Raw genomic sequence first — 21612 nt, 5'->3', positions numbered from 1 at the left:
CATCGAAATAGTTGGACGATCCTAATTCTGTCAGATCAATTTAGAAGCGGATCCCTAACTCGCACGAAGAGCAAGACATGATAACTCGATTACCGATATCCCTCATCTTACCCACTGCCTAAAAACTTGATACGTGAGTTTAAATTACACTGATAACATTATACTAACGATGCGCTGGTTTACATTTATCTGGGTAAAACATCCTTGTATAAAGAAGCAAAGCAAGTTCGGGGTTAGTGAGGTGATGGGATTCTTCGCGTTACAATTTTAAAGTGACGCTCGGACTTTCCCGGCTTTATCCCGGGACCACGAGGTCACGAGACGCAACGGCAAAATCCTGAAGAAAAACAACCCTCTCTCCAGCCTGAAACCGCACTCAAAAATCTCCCAAATCCTTAAGTCCTCCTAAGGAAACATCCGTGGCTTAGCGAGGATCTACCGTCAACCTCGTTTACGCGACAAATTCTACGTCGAGAAAATGAGAAAAGAGAGAGAAAGAGACAGAGAGAAAGATGCTACTCAATCAAAATACTCTAAAAAAAATGAAAACTTGCCCTTGCAAATCGCGAAGAAATATTTTTTATAACATGATTACCTACATTGATAAATTAACGGGAAATTCTGAGTATGTTTTAAAATATCGACAATATTTGTATTACTATATTTGCGCTACTGCATGACAAAATGATGATATGTGTAATAGATTCAAAACATTTTATTTAAAAAATTCAATTTGTGTTAATCCATTTTTTTAGAACACAAGAAAATCGGATTATGAAAATGACATTGGATAAAAGATTTAGCTTTTAGAATATGCACATTAAATATACGTAAATAAAAACATTTTAAAAATTGCCAACATTTCCATTTTTACTTCATTATATTAATAATTAAAGTGACAAAGAAAAGGGGAGTAACAATATATATAAATTAGACTGCTATGTCAAAATTAATTTTACACGAATTATTCTCGTTGGCTATCGGAGACGTATTGGTATTAAGAATTTCGTAAGAACCGTCAAGTTTATCAGGTTTTAAAAAATGAATTATACGCGGCGCGCGATGGACGAGCGATGGATCAAGGAAGGAAGAAAAGTCGCCGAAAACGGATTACGTGTGACAAACACAGGGATAAGTCTTTAGACACGGAGCTAGGTATAAGGGCGTCGTGTGTCACCGACATGCAACAAGTTGCCTCCAACGGAGTCACCCCCCTCGTGTCTCACCGCCCCGCGAATGGCGAGCCACCCCGCATTAAATCATTTTTAAACGTCCTCACGATCGCCGTCCGACTTTTATTCGGGCCGATACAAACCGAAGTCTGACGCGCGCGCGATAAATTTCTTCCTCGTCGGATTTCTTTCCCGAGAAATAGGATCCAACTATCAATTCCGGCCGCGTATATTGTTTCTCGTTGTTGGAATATTAATGTCAAATCTATTAGGTACAATGACTCTGAAAATTTATAAGAAAAATGTGCCTGGATGTATGTTTCTGTCAATGACGTCGGAATCAGTATGTATCATGTTACATATTATAATTGTATATACCACAATTAAAATAAACTGTGTCTTCTTGATTATTTAGCGAGTCAAACTATTTTTGGGAACGTAAAAAAATGAATAAAAGCGGTAATTCGCATAGTCTGCCTTCAATTCCAACATTCAACAGTAATTTATTTAAATTACTTTACAGTCATCAGGAATTTTTCTGAGACTTTGTAATCTTATTAAAAAATGACAATATACTAAAAATTAAAAAAAGTAATTGTATAGCAGGTAGAATTAAAGAAAATTACAAAAATATCAGAATTCGTCTGTCTCGTCTGCGTTGAGAGGAAACTTGTGGTATCAAATTCGGATATACTTGGAGGAAGGAGCTCTTTGGAAGTTTATCGCGTATCAGTAACATAGACAAAAGTATGCAGAGAATTCCGACGGGTCAGGTCGGCCCGGTCGTTAGGGCTGGCCTTCCCAGTTCACCCTGAGCATGTATCAAACTGAACGGCTCCGCATTTAATAACGGTCGGAGCTCGCTGTCAGGTCGGAACCGCTGTTTAGAGCAACCGTTCGATTGATTGATTGATTGATCGATTGCTTGGAGCGGTAACCGACCTACTGTTACACACAAATACACGGGCACTCTCACCTGTGCTCTACGCGTCGTTTAACTCCGTGTTATGCGTAAATTGTAGTACTATACTTTAGAACAAATGCGGCAGGCTCTAATGCAATTTGAAATTAAAATTTCCATTGTATTAAAAAATCTCTTATTCTTTATATTTATGTAGAAAGATATTCAAATGTTCCTTTCTCAGATGTTTTTTGCTGTCTCTGATAAATCTTTCATTATGTAATAGAATAAATAAAAGCTTTTATAAACATAGAAGATAAATTATATTTAAATTGTATAAGATAAATTAAAACAACTTTTCGATTATTACGGATTCTTATTAATTATCCATTAAGTTTTCTTATTGATTAAATTTTATAAAAGTTTATACTTGAGAAAAGTATTTTTGTCTTCGTGAACTGTCTACAGAACTGTTTTACTAGATATTTACTTAAAAAGTAAACGAAAACAGATAATAAATAAAAGATTTTATGTGCGCGACAATTATTTTTGGAAAAGTTAATTATTTTGGTCGCTGTTATAATTTAGATTATATATTTGTGTTACAGGTAAGTGTGGTTACACCAATTTTGCTGCTGCGTATCGTATCGGTGAGTGCAAAATTATTTTAATTTGAAGAAATAGATCTGTGAAAAAAATTGTATCAGATGTAGATAAGATATGTTTATGGATATTTATATCAAATTAAGGGATATTATATAAATGTACATTTCTCTCATAGATCTATTGCTTTAAAAAACGGATGGGTTAATACAGATTAATGATATATTTAATCCTGAAAATGTGTATTTAATCATACGTTGATTTATTATATGCACACAAGAATGTGTGAATGTGCATACATTTATATGCACAGAGATCATAGAATATAGCTCAGTATTTGACGCAATATTTAATACATGTTAATATTACGATATACGCATCAAAATACTATTACGCGATAGTCGCTAGAAATTTATATAAGATAAGAAATAAATCGCCGAGAATAAATCAGAAGAATTATAGGAAATATTTTACAATTTTAGAGTAAGCTCGGTAAAAAGCGATCGCGTAAAAGAGTCTCGCTCCGCGCGTACTTGACGCGAGACACTACCGTGTCTTTTGATAACAATAGAATAATTTTCAAAGAAAAAAATTTTAATTTAATAACCTTTAAATTTAGTAAACCTTTAGTAAACCTTTAAATTTAGTAACAGTTTTTGCACTTCAATTTAATTTAGTAACCTATAAATTTAGTAAACCTTTAATAAACTTTTAAATTTAGTAACAGTTTTTGTACTTTTTGTCAAACACTCTAATCCAAAAAATTTTCAAAAATTGAAACTTAAATAATTGAAAATATCATGAAAATGTCGCATATCCATAATATTATTGGCGCGTAACACATAGTTAGAGAAATTATATTCAATTTACTCATAAATTCACACAAACAAACGATATATATATTTGTTGTGTAAAATATCTCACGATATATTGTATATCCCTTACATGTATATCGATCTGTCTATTGTTTATTTTTATAGTTTAAGTATTATTGATTTTAGTGGCTCTCTAATTTTGTTTGTTTACTTTATACATATAAGTATTTCATACTATAATAACCATACTATAATAACCATTCTCGGCAATATTGATAAATTATTCAAAATTTTAATACGTAATGCAAATCAATAATCAAATTATCAATGGATATAGAATATAGATGGATATAGGCTATAGATATAGGCTATAAATATAGGTTATAAGATTAAGATAAAATGATAACATTATACATATGATAACATTATATATATGTATATATATTATATATAAGCATATTTTTATAAATAACCATTAGCACATTTTACTTTTATTAAATAAATTAGTTGGAATACGCTATATGTAGAATATTCTTTGCCTCTCTCTTTTATTTATATTTGTAACATTTGCATATTAAAAAACTCTGGAAATTATTTTTCCCTCTTGCGTATATAATTTTATATATTATTTAATCCAGGAAGAAATAAGTCGTAATAAACATTAGATTCTGTTGAAGAAATATTTGGAAAAAGGAAGAAAGGAAAAATTAAGTAATATGTCTAAATTATTGCCAATCTTTTCTTGTCACGTGTTTTATAGAGACCAATTTATTTTTATCATATAAAAATAAATAAATATCTTGTTCTCTGATCCTCATTTACGAAATATGAGCATTGTGAGGAAGAACTGAAATAAAAGTTTTATATTCTAAAAATATTAATACACTAATTATTGTTACATTATTTATTCTTGATAGTCTCTTAACTTTCTACTACTTACAATTAAAGCGATAAGCAACAATAGAATAATTTTCGAAGAAAAGAAATTTTAATTTAGTAACCTTTAAATTTAGTAACAATTTTTGCATTTTAATTTTAATTTACCAACCTTTAAATTTAGTAAACCTTTAGTAAACATTTAAATTTAGTAACCGTTTTTGCATTTTTTGTCAAACTTGTAAATTGTCAAAATGTAGCATATCAATAATATTATTTCTTTAACGACTTCTCTCTGTATAGAATTCATTATAATGAATTAAATTTTCGGCTCTTATCGAGCTTAAGATAAATAGCAGATTTTGAGAGATAATACCTACATTTATATTTGTGTAATCGTACAAGTTTGCTCTCATACAGCTCTAACCAGAGCTTGCTGCGATTTTGTCGTTAATACTAGCTCGGCTTAAGTCTTGCGAACGCGGATTCTCGCGGAGAAACAACGCGCGCGGAAATCTTAAATCCCTCGGCGACGCATTCGAGTGCGGCGAGACGAAAGCAAAAACGCAACGCAACGCAACGCAAGCGAGCGGAGGGAAACAGATAGAAAAACGGGCGCGGACAGGGAGTGGACAGGGGCGCGAGATTGGGAATGTCGGTTGCGGGACGGGGTTGCTGCGGCGAGTGGCGGAGGCACATGGAGGGTTAATGCATCAACATCAAAGTGGCTTGCCGGTACAATTATTGCACTCAACGCACTGCCCACTACCGCCTGGCGTGCGGTGGTGCACACTCTCACACGGATCACGGAGATAAAATGCATACATGCGCGCTATAGTGAAGCCATGAGAGTATGCATCCTGCAGCCCTGCAGCGAGAGACAGAGAGAGAAAGAGAGGGATGAAAAGAGAGAGAGAGAAAGAAAACCGTATATTACATTCTTCCGCATTTAACTGGGCAGACATTAATTTGAAAAAGTAGGCGGCTGCCGCGCCTTGCACCGCGGTTTAGAATCTCATATCCTCGAATGCGCGGCATGCGGACTTTACGCGAACGTTCAGCCGCAACTTATGCGCTTTTGACGAACGTGCATATAATAAATCAACGTATTCTGTCGAAGAACTGCCTCGCAGAATTTTCAATTAGCATTATTAATATCGCAAATTACTTCAAGCAATAATCGCTTCGTATATTCAATGCAATAAATCGGAAGAGTTATAGAAAATATTTTATAATTTTAGAGTAAGTTCGGTAAAAAGCGATAAGCAACAATAGAATAATTTTCGAAGAAAAAAAATTTTAATTTAGTAACCTTTAAATTTAGTAGCAGTTTTTGCACTTTTTGTCGAAGACTAGTCCAAGATTTTAAAAATTGAAACTTGAATAATTAAAAATATCATGAAAATTTTTAATTCGTATTTAAAAAATTCATTAATTTTTTTTATCTCTTAAAAAATTTTCTCTCTTAATTTTAGTATTTAGCATTTAATATTAATAGTATTTAATCAAAGTATTTAATCATTTAAATAATCATAATTTAGTATTTAATCAACGATATCAGCGACTAAGACACGAAATTACTTGGACAAAAGCTATTGTATTCTGCAATAATTTCTACAAAAGTGAGATAAAATCTCTCGAGCTCATATCTTTCGCTCGATAAACGATTATACTCACACAATACAGAAAGACTTTAAACCCCGCGTCAGCGAGAGAGCTTTCCATCGTGACGCGCCTCATATTTTATTAATCAACCGCATCTCTTGCACGGGGACAACGTAGTGGGGTGCATTTCGTGCGGGCTCCTACAATGCAGGGTTAATATCTGCAGGAAGACGTAATCCGGCGCTCCGCGCCGCGCGCGCCCTTCGTACGGGGAAGGAGGAGGAGGAGGAGGAAAAGCGCCTAGGCTTTGATCGCTTCCGTAGATCTCGCGACGTTATGAACTGCTAACGTGTTTACACGGGGGATTGCACGCGTGCTCAATTTCACGAGCACGTCGCTGATTTATCGCTCGTAAGGACGCCCGCACGCGTCGCCGGCGTAACCCCGTAGCCCAGTTGCAGGTTGCAGGTTGCAGCGCGCCCGTTGTATGCACGTGTGTGCACCGCGGATTACATCGAGTATCGTCTCCCTTTCCATCCCCTTCCGCTTCCATTATGCACCGCATTAAGCGCACCACGTGGATCCCGGCTCGCGATACCATTTCCAAATTATTCACGTAACTTCGTGCAAGAAAAAAGATCTCGCGAATTCATTTTATGAAAAATAATAAAAAAAGAAAGAAAGAAAAAGAAAAAAACAGTCGGTCCATCTTTTTTATACAACGTCTTTTTAACTTGCGTTAAAATTTACCATCGGTATAATTTTACGGATTCACACTTTTACAAAGTTCCCGAACGCAACTTCTTCATTTGTATGAAAACGTAAGGAAATATGTATAGCTTCTAAAATATTTCGCGTTTTCCATTTATTATCACAAATAAAAATTTCTTGTGTGTGTGTGTGTGTGTGTGTGTGTGTGTGTGTATGTCTTTCGAAGAAATATTTTATTTTAGATAATATCAGTTTTTAAATTGGACTGAATTATTGGAAAAAAAATAAATTGCCATCTATGTATGTGACACGTATATGTTCTCTCTGTCTCTTTTTCTCTTCTCTATCTTTCTTTCTCAGTAAATAAGATTGCAATTTTATATTCGCGATTCAGCGGCATCCCGTAAGCGGGATAAATATAAAAAATTTCGTGCCGTAATCGGCACAGAAATATACGTACACAATATCCTTAAAAATAACCGATATTACTTTAGGAATCCCAAAAAAGGAAAAAACCTCCAGGTGCCCAATTTGTACACCCGAATAAAGTTTCTGAACGTAGCTCTTGCAAATATGCTCGGACATGACTCGGACTGTAGACATGAGGGGCGACAAATTCGAACTCGCACGCGGGCGCTTGAACGCCAAGCGGCCGCCGCGGCTTGGCAGTCGTGGCACTGATAAAAGCGAAATGTTATACAAGCGCAGAATGATGTTACGGAATATATACCGCGTGACTGTCGCGGAAATAAAAGCTTAGCTTCGCAAATAACAAATAACGACAAATGATAAATTACCTTTTAGCTGCCTCACCGTCACCCGATACCTCCCTGGGCTGCCTCCTCCTGCTCTCTCGTTTTCCTCCTCGTTACCGTTTCTTCATGGCACTGGCACACTCACTCGCGAAAACACGGTTAATTAACGGTTAAAATTACGATCGCGCGCGCATTAATTTATCAGAATACAATAATCACGCGGCACTAGAATACGACTGACGAGAAAATTAACGGTTAATTAATTGAAATGCGACGGATCCGTTTGATTCGAAAATATACGAAGTGCGGTATATACGCGATGCATTTTAAACGCATAAATCCCTCAAGAAAAAAAATATACAAATCATTAATAATTCTTTCTTTAAATAAATAAATCATAATTCGCGTGAAATATACCATCCACTTCAATAGATGACTGTCGCCGCGATACGCTCATAAATGTCACGGGACTTAAAATTAATCGACCCGAGCCGACTAATTAGCGGGAAACGACCGCATTTCAAAAGATAATGCGACGACGACGACGACGGGCCGCTATGGCGCTGCTTGTCGGCTCGAGTCTCGTCTCGGGCGTCTCTGCGAATGATAACGCGTTATACCTTGCGAATAGAACAGCGCATAGGGCGATAACAAATACCGAGGCCGCGTGCCAGCCGGTTTCCTACTCCGCCACGAAATACTTAATACATTATAAAATAAAAATCATAAGAGAATTTAATCGTTCGCGAGTTAACGTTCGTTATTAGTACAGAACAAGTTTAGTACTTGCCGCCGCGCCGGCGCCGTCGCGTTTCGGAAGAGATAATCAGATAATACACGCAGAGCGGCTCACGCGTCTTATCTACCTGCCCGCTCGAGGCCCACCACGAGAAAGACAATACGCGGCCTAAAATTAAGGATTGGGGCGGAAGAGGGGGGGGGGAGAGTACGCACCGCGCCGAACGTCTCGGAGCGCGGCCCTTCCGAGAAAACACTCGATGCGATACAAACTCACCTGCGCGTGAAACGGAAATTTTCGAAAAATTCACTGTACGCGATGACGATAGATACGATACTTCGACGCGAGATTCACCCTCGGCGAGCAGGGAGACGCGGATTCGCCCCGATTAACTTGCGTTAAATAAGACTTAAAACTTCTTGAATCCGCGACAAATTAATCAATTAATTCGCCGCCACTCGCGAACGTCGAGAGACACGTCGGTCGTACGGGAAAGTGGAAAAAAAGCGTACATATTTATTGTCTCAAGACGAATTTGTCCCGGGCCTGTCGAGAGAACAATCTTCGCGACTCCCAAATTCACTCGCGTGCGAAACGGCAATTTTTCGGAAAGAGAGACGCGGGTTCGCCGATTCGCTTGCGTTAAATGAAACTAAAACTCGTTAAATCCGTTGTATTCTGACAAATCAATTAATTCGACGCAATCTGCGAACGAGAGACGCGATATGGATTTACATACGCGATGAGACGGTCGACCGTCACTCAATTCCGGCACTCCCGACGCTCGTTCGCGGACAAAATTCGCCATCTTCCTTCTTCTTTAATCAAAATGGTTCCTGCCTCTTTTCGAGGCGCAATATGACCAGAAGATTCTCACGAGCGACCGTCACTCAAGTCCGACACACTTTCGACAAGCGGTTCGTCTTGGCCGTTTTTGGAGCAGCACTGCTTGAAGGCCATTACATAGGAAGAAAAAGAAGTCCGACGCACTCCCGGCAGTCCCGACACTCATTCGCGGGCAAGATTCGCGATACTTGCGTTAAAACTTGTTAAATCCACTGTATCCTGTGGCGCGACAAATCAATTAAAACATCGAGAGACGCGGTATGGATTTAGGTACTTAAGTACGCGACGAGACGATCGACTGTCACTCAATTCCGGCACTCCCGACTCTCGACACTCGTTCGCGGGCAAGATTCGCGATCACCTCTTTTCGGCATGCCGGGCATGCCACAAGATTCACGATCGACGGACTACAGAACGTTAGAGAACGCGAGACGCGCAGAACGAGCTAACACAGTTCCGAATACGCACTTAAACTGTCTACTCTACTGTCCACGACGACCGCGACTAGGGCAATAGGAAAAATTTGAAAAGAGTGGGGGAGTGGGGGAAGCGTACGCCGCGTCGAGCGTCTGATCGCGAGGCGCTGGGTTCGGGGTGCGGGGCGCAGGGCGCAGGGCGCAGGGCGCGGGGCGCAGAACGCGAGTCTTCCAGGAAAGTCGGAGCAAGCTGGAGCAAGCCGGAACCCAAAAAACGTAAACAATCTCGGCGACGTAAACGGTAAGGGAGCGACGGCCGACGGCTCGCAAGCGACGTTTTTTAAGTCCCTACGAAATAATAAGTAAGTAAGTGGAAACTGTTTCGACGCAGCGACGAGTGCGATGAGCAGGAATGCAAAACGCGCGACTCGCGGTTAATTTCAGCGCGCCGATATGCCGCTCTCGCGCGGTTTTTGTAACGTGAAATTGATGATACACGATACACGGTAGATTAATTTATCATTACTCTTTCAACATTTTTCTCTTCCACGTGAAATAAAACTATAGGATTTTAATAAATCAAGAAAGTGGAATTATGTAAATTGCCGTGAAAATTGCGATGAGCAGGAACGCGAAACGTGGTGATTCGCGGTTAATTTCAGCGCGCCGATATGCCACTCTCGCGCGGTTTTTGTAACGCAAAATTAATGATACCCATAAGATGAATAGATTAATTTATCATTACTCTTTCAAAATTTTTCTGTTCCACGTGAAATAAAACTGTATGATTTTAGTAAATAAAGAAAATGAAATTTTATATATATATAAATTGTCACGAAAATTGCGATGACTCATATTTTTATTTAACTTAAATTGATATCATCTGAGCTGTGAAAATCAATAACAGATGACGGATTGGTACGCGTGTAAATGCAATCCATTTTGAATATGCAATTTCTGGTGTGATGTGATATTGGCCTACTTCAAATACAGAACTTATAACTGGAAAATTATTTCCACATAGAAATTTATTATTTTATTTAACATCCTATCAAAGATTAATGTTACACTTTTGTGGAACGTTCATTATATTATCAAAAATCATATCTCAAATTCACCACGGCGTGAAAATTACCAATAAAATTTAATCCATTATAAATTGACTTTATTTCTCCCAAATTACTCAATTTTTATATTTAGTTATATATATATTTTTTTACTTCTACATATATCATTTATTTACGATTAAACAAAAAATATCGTTCCTCCCCGCGAAATGCGATTCGATTAAACCGCGAGATTTAAGCCCGCGAGCCATAACGAACAACAAACGTGGCAAATCGCGAAAGGCTTGTCGGTTATATTCGTGGATTTCAACTCATTTTTATCAGCTGCGTTACGATCTCCTGCACCACTCGCCTTTCGCCCCTTTTCCCTTTCATTTTTTACGCGATATTCCTGTCGATTGCCGGAATTCGTCGGGACGTCAGGAGGGCCGAGCCTTCGGTGCCATTCTCGAAAAGTAATTGCGCCGGGAAATGTTAAAGCGTGAAAATTGCATGTTCTACCACCACCCCTCGCCACCCTTCCCCTATCCGACTGCGTTTCACGGGGTGCGTGTTTGCCGCCTCGCGCGAAACGCGAAACGCGAAACGTAACGTTTGCACGCGTATCCCGCATCGGACACGCGTGCTAAAACTGCCGAGCGTGACGCGGCTGCGGGATGAGCATGGTCGAGCGCACAGAAGTATGGACCGCGCGGCGGGATATGCGGTGTAGCCGCACGAGGAGATAAAAGCGGATAACGTATATATTCAGAGGGATCACCGCGCGACGGCGGATACCGGCGCCGATGAATAATACCGGATGTATTCCTCGCTATATCGTCGCCGTTTTCGATGCAACGGTGAATCGCCGTTGTGTGACGATCGAGAGGGAAAAAGAGAGCCTAACGTGAAATGCCATCTAACTTTATAGCGCGCGAATAAATTTTTCTATACTATACAGAATCTCCTGTTATTGTTGAGGAAGATAATAGACTTTAGAGCGATCTTTTCACCGCATCTTTTAATTTCAATTTGATCATTTTTATTCTCAACGATAAAAAGGAGTTACTTTTCTTTGAGATTCTATAGTTTTCAATTGTCCAAATGTGATCTTTTAATTGATTCATTGATGTAATATTGATTCTTTGTAAATATATCTCTTATTATAAAAATCTGAAAAGAACGTAACGTGTAATAAATTTTGTGATATAAGAATCATCGTGCCTATATGATAATTTTGAATGTTCGGCGAGATGCGCGATGGTAGGGTTGTTCAAGTTTCTCGATTTGCAACTGACAATCCCGCAAGTCCTCGACGTAGAGGAACATTGAGAGATGCTGGCCGCGTTCAGGATCGGAAAAGCTAGGCGACGCGCGTTATACACGAATGCTCGTAGGTTTCCACCGGCGGTCGTAGAAACGAGCTTCGTCCCGCTCGCCTTGCTCATTTAATCCAAGCAAGCGCTCGGTGTCCTCGCTAATAGGATTAGCCGGATTCGCGAAGTTTCCTCCCGGAAATGGAATGACCGCGGTGGATGTAAACGCCGACGAAATTTGCGGCGAATTTCTGGAGCCGCGCCTGTTCGTTCGTGAAACCAGATATTTCGATTCGTCCCACTCGTAAAGGCGACGCTGGACGATGCTGGATACGTGCCATACGTGGATACTCGTTAAACGGATACAGTGATTCCGCCCGTAACACTCGCGCAAACACAGAACGTCGATCTCAGTATTCGCTTGATCCTGATTTCGGTGGGCAAGTTCGTCGACGCGAGAGTTTGGAATCAATTTTCCTCCAATTAAAAGTTTGCAATACAGATATCGAGGTTCCAAGATACGTTGTTATATACATGCATAACAACGCCAAGAAACACGGAAACTCGCCAGGGTACACGGAATATCATAATCCAAATGCGACTTTGCCAGAAGCTGTTCAGAATTTTGTTGGAATTGTTACAGTCGACCTTCCTACGAAAAGTGAAGGTGGAATGTAATTCCGACTTCGACCTTCGCGGGTTTTGAGCGGTAGAAATGCGCGGGGGAGTTGGTGCCCGGAACTATCCGACCCAGGTTCGTAACATTCGTCGGTACCCGCTGTCTCTGTAATGCGACCACTTACGAACGTGCAGCCGGCAGCTATGCAGTTTAATACTTGCGAGTGTTTCTTGCAGCGGCGGCATACCGCGCATACTGCGCTCCTTTGCCACCCCTCGGCTCTTCCCTCTCTCTCTCTCTCTTTCTCTCTCTCTCTCTCTCTCTCTCTCTCTCTTTCTTATTCCATTTCGCTAGAATAAACCGACGAAGGGTGGAATTTTCTTGCGGTAACCGCGAATCGACTTACACGCTGTTGGAGTAAGAATACGGTTTAGCTGTGCATAAAGGAGAGACGAACAACATTTAATTCGCTTTCTTGCCGCGTCCTGATTCACCGCGATGCGTGGAAATATTATGATTTTTGCGAGACGGGGACTTCTGTGAAGAAGGGGGGGGGGACGAATTTCAAGAATTTTCAGTAGGAGCACTTTAAAAATTTCCGTATCTTAGGAGGGTTGCACAAATATATTCTTTATATTCGAGAGAAGAATGTTATACAGAACGTAAAGATTACTTGGCGTGTGACCTCGATCTTCACATCAGCTTAAGTTTGTCGCTTCTATCGGCATAAATTCTCAAAAAAATGAGGAAAAGGGAAACAGAGAAGGGCAACAGAGGAGCGGCGATTGCGGCAAGGAGTGGTTTCTTTACGCGCGACACGGTCTAATTATCGGTATGTCCCTGGTTAGCGCACTCGATCGAACGTGAAAACGGTCAGCCAACGCGGACCTGACAAAGACGACGAGTTCAGATCTTGAGGCGCAAGTATTCGCGGAAGAGAAGTCCGTGCAAACTCCTGCAGACAGTCCCGCAAACTCCGCCGGAACATTACGTGCATGTGTGTAATCGTTCACCTAACGATGTAATCGTTCACATACCTCGTGAGGTATAGTATTATCCAAGAAAGATACTACTCCATCCTGTAGCATATTCGCATAATTCGGATTGCTGTGAGTAATTAAGCCCGATGTAATTATATCTGTATATACTGCAATACAGTATAATCTACTCGTATTATCATGAATTTCATCAGACAGCGTGAATTCTTATGCACTTCAAGTAAGTCTAAATTTTGCACTAAATATCCACCCCTTTATATCGTAATTTTATTTTGAAATATATTATATTCTTTAAATATTATATTTTAAATTAAGAATTTCAGATTCAAAATTAAATGATGTTTACGAGGCAAAAAGATAATTTCTTTTTCTTCGAAACAAGACAAAAGATGATGCGAAAATCACAGAAAACACTTCGGCTGAGTGTCATTGCTCATTTATCTGCAATTTACGTTACCGTAGTCGTAATGTTGACGTTAGGTCCGCTTTTACAGCAAATACCGCGCTCCTTCGGCCACCATCATTGAACAGCGCTGTACGTACGTATGGACGGTTTCAACTCGCTCGAGTGGCCGTTATATGAGGTTCTAAGCATTCTGATTCTGCTGACCGTTGCAATCCTCCTCCTCCATCCCCTGTTCCGCACGCTGGTACGAGACCCCACCCCCCTCGAAGCGAACGTGGTTCGCTTTTAAACCACCCCATTCTCGCACTCGTTCGTTCCGCGACTTTTCCTCGCGCTTACTCTCATTTAGCGACTTCCCCAACCTTTCCTGTGTGGTTCGATCTCTCCCTTGCTTTCTTCATCGACCACGCGCGGATCTCGTTAGCGGTGCCTTCGATTTCACTACGTATCCACGTATTTCCGCCCGTGAGAGGGAACGTGTACGGAATGATCCTTTGCGAAGGGCAGAGTCGACGGCTATGCTTTCGAGTTGAGAAATCGGAACGTTAGCAAATGAAAATTATGAGGCAACTAAGTTATCGTTAATGGCAGCATAATCATACGATATTACGTATCAAATTTTTATCTGATATTGCGCGTAAAAGGCATATAATTCTTCAAAAAGTGATAGGAAATTCCTTATCTAAAAGTTTCTTATAGCCAATACATTATTAAACAAATATATTTTTTGATTTTAATAATCTGCTTTTATATTGCAAATAAAACTACCGTATATATATATTAAATTTACTGTTGAAATATCTATATTTACGTTTACTTATTTTTCTTCTATTATTTGATATATTACGCATCTCTTATTTGTTCCCTCGATGATAAAGCCTTGAGTCGTAGTTATTTGTTGCCTCGGGGGAACACGACCCAATAAAGAGTTAAATATCCGGTAGTCCATTGCCGTTTAATTTTCCAGAACTACCAAGAATATCGCGGTAGCGCGAATACGATTCGAAGATTACGTGATCGAGCGAGAAGGAACATGTGAAAGGAGAGAAAAAGAGAGAGAGAGAGAGAGAGAGAGAGAGAGAGAGAGGGGGAGGGAGAAAGGGAGAGTAAGGATGTTAATATTTGTAGAAAATAATATCGTTCACAAACAGCGAACAAACGATGCTTGGTAAACATGCCCGGAATTTTAAGCGAAAATCTTCTTGCTCCCGCGGTTAAGAGAGAATGTAAATCCGGCGTAGCCGAGTTCTCGTGGATTATAATTTTCATTCCACGGCACGCGAACAGGAATTTGTACGGGGCGATAGTCAAACTTACGTAAGAATTGCATCGACCAATTACGCTCCCTATCCCAACCTGTTCCTCCACCTACTTTCCCGCGCCGGACGTCTTCGGGATAAATTTTTATGGCACTGAAACTTTCCACGTCGATTCTCGATTAAAACGCTCCGCTCAACAATTTCACCATTATTGAAATACGCCAATCGCCGAGCTGGTGAGATAGGAACTGTAGAGAACTTTTTTAAAATGCCCGATACGTGACTGAATGAAAATCTAGCACAATAAGTTCACGATTTTAACCGCTTTCACGTGCAATTACGTTTGTCGTTATAAATACAAATATAAATGAAATGCGTTTAAATGATTTTTTTATTTTCAAACTACTGAATCTCTATGAATCTATGAATGTATAAACAGATAATAAGATACATTTGAATAGAAGATATATTTGAACTGCCTTAAATATCTTCCTGTACCATAAGTAGTCCCGGTATTTCATACTTCTTAAAATTTATCTTTACGCGACATGAATCTAGATGCGCGAAATAGAAAAATTATGATGAAAAAAGGTATATATATACAATTTTCGAATTTATATACATTTTTTAAAAAAGATCATTGTTTAGTTTTAAATTTCATTATTGAAATTTTATTATTGTAGGTTTGTTTATTTTTCTTTATTTTATCCTATGCATGAATTCTCGTATTTATTTTGTTGATATAATATAAAAACATAAAGATAATTTATATAGTTTCTATTGAACTCGAAATAAAAAGTTTCAGAACGAAAAGCGAAACGTATATCTCATAAATTTTTTAGTGTAAAGCAAAAGTTATTTTCTTCTTCAAATAAAAGAAATTTCTGCTGTATGTATCTGTACTATATATATAAAAAAAAATTAGTGAAAAAAATAAGTATTTATATTTACTATTAAATTCACTTTCTTTTTCTGTAATTTATCTCTCTATTTTTTTTCACGTAATCCAGATCACGTCCGTTCCGAAACTTTATGTAAGTCCGTACCTACTGAAATGAAATCCTTCCTATTCTTATTGTTGTCGCTGCCAAAATGCAGACAGATCCCGCGAAAGAGTTGATCGTTTTAACTTCAAGCAGTTACATCCATTACGGAAATGGCCGAAGAGGGTTGGCTCGTTGCGTCAAGGGAAGAGAGAAAAAAAAGCTACACCGAGAAGGAACGAGCAAAGGGCGAAGAATAGGTACCAGAAGTCGGTGAAAACTCGTAGAACCGTCCCGATGGGATATGTCGAGTCGTATATAGGGTGTCTCGAATTCTCATATACGAATTCTTTTTCTGTGATATATAAGTATTGAAATATAAAAGTCTCTAAATAAAAATTTTACATTTTAAATTATTCGGAGAAAAAAATAAATATATTATTATTATGGTTATTATTGACACTATCGTTATTATTATTTTTATGATTGGCGCTAAAAGGAGAGATAGTATCAATATGTTTAGAATTAATTTCATAGAATCTCTTTTTAATTATTGACTCAGAGTTACTGAGTTGAATCGTCACAGAAATGATAACAATAAGAAACATTTTTGTACGATATTGGATTGATAAAATATACACCCTATAGACGGGACAAGTGAGAAAAATAGTTTGCTCTTGTTTCCAATATCACTGTCTTTGATGCATTGACGTTTCAGAATAGTGCTTATTTCGCTCGATCTCGTAAAAAGAAAGTGAATAGATTTTATACGTATCGGGTAACGCCGTCTTGTCACCAAACATCTTTGACTTTAGCACATTTTTCCATTCGTGCTCATGAGAACTTGATGTATTTATTTATCAAGAGATCAATCAATGCTCGGCTTTTGTATACGTATATAATCTTAAATAAATATCTAAAGTGCTTTAAACTCTCCAAAAATAAAAAACAAAACGCGATTAAATAACGTAATTAACATTCACACGATTACTTAAGAATAAAATCATAATGGGTTTAAAAAAAGAACAAGAAGCAACAAACAAAGCTTTGCGCGACTATTTAAGAATTTAAGTCTCTATTAAGTTGGCTATAAATGATCGTTAAAAATCTGATAAAAATAAAAATTTTCCCAACAAATACTGGCAGATTGTCGAGAGAGTCCAAGTTCTGCTCGAAATCGATGAAATCTCATACAGTTAGATTTTTGTCGCCTAACAGTCGGTGGTAGCGCGATCCCGGAAACAGCACGCAGCGAGAGAGCCAACCATCCCACCGAAATCGAATTCCATCAAGTTGGAGAAGTATATCGGCGACGAAGAACCAACTCGAAACTTTTGCAAAGACTCCCCTTGTCTCTCGATCCTTCCATTCGAGTTCCGCAATTGTCGCGGAACTCATCCCACTCGTAAAGTTTCTCGGCCGCGACTTTACCGTCGCGCTGCGAAAAATATCAACGGGGGATTAGTTAACACCGTTGCAACAATTCCGACCGCAACAAGTAGTTAGCACGACACACTTCGTCACGGAGTTAGATACGTAGCTTGGAAAATGTTAGTTAAGATCTACGTGATGTTCTTTTATTGTCGTCTCGGTTAAAAGACTCCGTTTTTTTAAGTCTCTTGAATGTTAAAAAATGGAAGCTATAAATACTTTCCACTTAATAAAAATATAATTTTTCTTGTATATTATTTTATCTAAAAATTATAGAAAAATAAAGAAAAAAAGAGATGTTAAAATTATACGTTTATACACGTCTACAACCTTAGTCTCGAATCCTGACCGTAGTTATCTTTAAACACAATTACACGCAGAAATAATTTTTATAAGTACAATGTTCGAAGTTGTGCAATTGATCTTAAAATTCGAAAGAAAATTAATTTCAAAATCTCTGAAAATTTCGAGAAAAGTTTTAAGACTGTGATGCTGAACAACGTACACAAATTATATCTACTGTAACCGCTTAGCGAACATTATGAATCGTGAGAGATGGCAACCTATCAGCATTTATGGGCACGTCATATGGTCGAGGATCTCAAAAAAGTAGCCGGGATTAGTCCGACACAGTCTTGAACAAATCGAAGTCCGTGGGTTGACACGCGAGAGAAGTGACCCCCGAAACTTTTGTCCCACGGATTTTATCCCCCAGAAATCTTTTATTCCTCGCCTCGCCTCGCCTCGCCTCGCATCGCAGCGCAAAAACTCTCGGCACGGAGAATGTCAGGTGCAGAGATGGTGTCCTAGCTGCAATGCACGCGCGAGAGAAAGAGGAAAAGACGAGAGAAAGAAGGAGGAAAGGGGCAAGGATAAAGACAAGGGAAGTTTCCTTAAGCGGGTAGAGGTCTGCGGTAAAAAGCTGTATTGTAAAATTGAAAGTAAGCAACGTGAAAACTTTTCTGCGGACGGCAAATCTCGAGTTCAGCTGCCACACAACCAGACCTTTGCGCGACAATAAATAAAGATTAGCATTTAACATCTGAGAAAGTGATTTTCTTTTAGAGCTGATAGATGTAGAAAATAATATGCCGGCAATGATTTTCATATATAGAATTCACACAATATGATGGAATCGCGGAGATTCGTACTCTATTTTTACGTTCCAATATTTTTCTATATATTTTACCCGTACGAGGATTACCTGAAATGTTTTATTGCTACGGCCTGAAAGCAAACCGATGTTTTTCATTTCGCAGTATCGAGCAATTTATTATCATTTGTTATTTTTCAGTGTGATATATAGTTATACGCTTCATTCGTGCGAGAGTAATAAAAGTTCTTAATAATTGTACTGTTTACGTTTCTTTCTGCAATAAACGTAGTCCTAAAAGAAAACAAAGTTCTCTATCTTATAATCTGTACTACATTGCACAAACTCGAAAGAAATTTATTTATCTTTACCATCACGCGTTTACACGCGCTTCTTATTCTGACGAGATTATTCGGGATAAGAAACCGATCTTTTTCTCCACGTTTATGTGGAAGCCTCTCACGATTTGCACCCACATGCGGGGTTGAACGCACGCGATTGTAGCCGCGGGAATGTGAGGATTTGTAATGCACAGTTAACATACTGCTGACACGCATCCAGCGCGACGAGCTTGTGCGAAGTCTCCGATGAACCTCGCAAACGTGCTTACCCTATGATTGTCTAAGCATTTCTCTCAAGCAATTGTCGTTACGAATTCATCAACGCGCACGCAATCAAATACATCGTTAAGTGCAAAGGAGCGTACTCGAGACAGGGTTGAAATTCCATTTTCCCCATCATCCGCAACAACACGTCAGCGTAAACTCTCTACTTTCCCTGCGATAGCCCCGAGGCGGGCTGCTCGACACTACTTCGCTACCTAGAAAAATGTCAATTTTCAAACGTGACAGTTTTCCGATTTACTAGTAGGGTGGGCCGGCGCACTAAACGGTTTCCGCGGGGCGGAAATCGAGTGCTCGCACGACACCTCGTTTCGTCTCGCGGATGGACGAACTGGACGGTCTCGGTGTGAACTGTCGCGCAGGGGACAGTTGGTCCTGCCTCTTTGAAGATGAAAGATCGCGCCCATTTATGGCACAGTAAAAGATAAGATCTCGACATCGTCTCGAACAATGAAGTAAGTTTCTGGCGAAGAGACATCCAATTTAATTTATAATAGCTATTTGTTATAATATAAACATATTGCAGTCACATATATTGTCCAAATAATGGAAGATATGATAAAATAATATAAGTTATAATTGTACAATTTTGTTTTTAGTCTGTCTATATTCCAAATTCCAACTTTATTTTGACAAATAATTATTTCTTTCTATTATATTCCTAACACAACATACGTTTGTTTAGTAACATCATTAAAACAATGTGAAGATTCAAATTCTTATTTATTTTTCTCGGAGCTTTCTTACTGCATGTTTTCGTAAAATAAACTCTTTAAACTTTTTACTCAAAATAAAGTTTATACAACTCTCATTTTGTAGAGAGAGAGAGAGATGCGTATAACCGGAAGGATGTACTTAAACGTTACGTACCTTGGATACACGTTCACTTAATTACACCACTATTCCTTAATATCGTCCTGTAATTCTGTAATTCTGTAATTCTGACTACAATGCACACAGCAACCCGACGAAAATGTACAGATCTGCTTCTATCAACGTATACCGTGTTTCGTTGAGAAAAACTACTTAATATTTTCCTTAAATTATCTAGCTAATAAATATGAAAGTTTGCTCGTCGTGTTTGATTAATTACGATCAATTACAATAGGTAGCTTAATTTTAAATTTTATTAGTTCTGTCCACATGTTAAATGACTAACAAAAAATTTTTTTGAAATTCTAAAAGATTAATATTTTACCTCAAACTTAACACACTTATAACTGATATAATTATATGCGACATTTATATAATTAATTATTGGTTATGTAGTCGCGTTTGTATTGCATTATATATATTCCGACCAAAGATTTATTTACTTCTCGCGGGGCGCGACAGGATGAGACGTGATTTATTTCGTCCATGTTACGCGACGTGTATTTCCTACTATCGGGTAAGTTCTCGCAATCTTTAAGCGGCGCGCACGGAATCACTTTTTCACACTTATTGCCTTATCGAACTTCGAATGCCCTTGGCTGAGGAATGCAAATCAGCGGAGCTTAACTTAGATGAACCCTGTCGTCCAAGGAAAAGAGGTGCAGAGAAAGAGAGAGAGAAAGGGGGGAGGGGGTGAGGACGCGCGAGGTGGAGCAGAGATCGTGGGAGAGAGTCAGAAGTTTCGGATTACCAAGTGCAACGCCTCCTCCTTAGAATCCAAATGTCGTGGACGGGTTAGTTTGACTTTCAATGGATTGCCAATCGGTGCAAATGCGGCGCGCCGTTGGAATACGACGATGGCACGTGCGCGGCTCGATATCCGGATACAAAATACGGCCAGCGCCAGCTACCGTCTAATTGGATCAATTTTCTGATAAATTGCAAACGTCGTTCATTAAAATGATTCGCTTACGCAGTGGTGAATGCTCGAACAACGCCCGAAGCATGCGTCACTTTCATGCATTAAACTGTTTCTGTCGATGTAAATACGTAAAACCTGTCAGTTGAAGTACATTTAATCGATTTTATTTCCGCAAGTATATATCCTCTAATTTTTATCCTCAATTATCATCAATTGCTATTTTAATCAAGTCAATTATTAAATTTCGCCCTTTTATTACACAATTTGATATTTTAAGGAGGAATTGCAGTATTTTACGTAAAAAAAATGACATAAGTTAAAATAGAACGTAACGATTTAGACTTGAGCAAACTCGCGGTTATACTTTATGCTATTATTAAGGAAGAAAGGACACGCGCGGAGAGAAGCTATGTATTCACGACTACAAAGCATTCACCGCGACGTACGTCCGTCCATCCTGCGGGATATCTCGGTACGATTTTCCGTCGGGATAGGGAGGAGTTTGAAGGTTCCCCTCGATTTTCCCGGCCCCCGACAGGCTACGTCCTGCATCACAATACTTCTCCAATTTCCTGAGCAGAAGTTACGGGACACGTTCCATCAT

At 38.9% G+C, this 21612-nt stretch overlaps 2 protein-coding genes across 3 annotated transcripts in view; one reads left to right on the top strand and one right to left on the bottom strand.

Annotated features, from left to right (window-relative positions):
• LOC112457955 (carbonic anhydrase-related protein 10) overlaps window positions 1-7756 on the bottom strand; it is a 111486-nt gene extending 103730 nt beyond the window's left edge. The window contains exon 1 of the mRNA XM_025021314.1: window positions 7481-7756. The gene's annotated coding sequence lies outside the window, so the exon portion shown is untranslated. The remainder of the gene's footprint in view (window positions 1-7480) is intronic.
• The window catches only part of LOC112457942 (lachesin-like), a 128060-nt gene that overhangs the window by 28742 nt on the left and 77706 nt on the right, over window positions 1-21612 (top strand). The gene's annotated exons all lie outside the window — the stretch shown is intronic.

This window comes from Temnothorax curvispinosus, unplaced genomic scaffold (genome assembly GCF_003070985.1).
Source record: "Temnothorax curvispinosus isolate PA1 unplaced genomic scaffold, ASM307098v1 QBEX01000740.1, whole genome shotgun sequence".
Classification (NCBI taxonomy): domain Eukaryota; kingdom Metazoa; phylum Arthropoda; class Insecta; order Hymenoptera; family Formicidae; genus Temnothorax; species Temnothorax curvispinosus.
The sequence above is the reverse complement of the archived record's forward strand: the minus strand, read 5'-3'. Positions and strand labels throughout refer to the sequence as shown.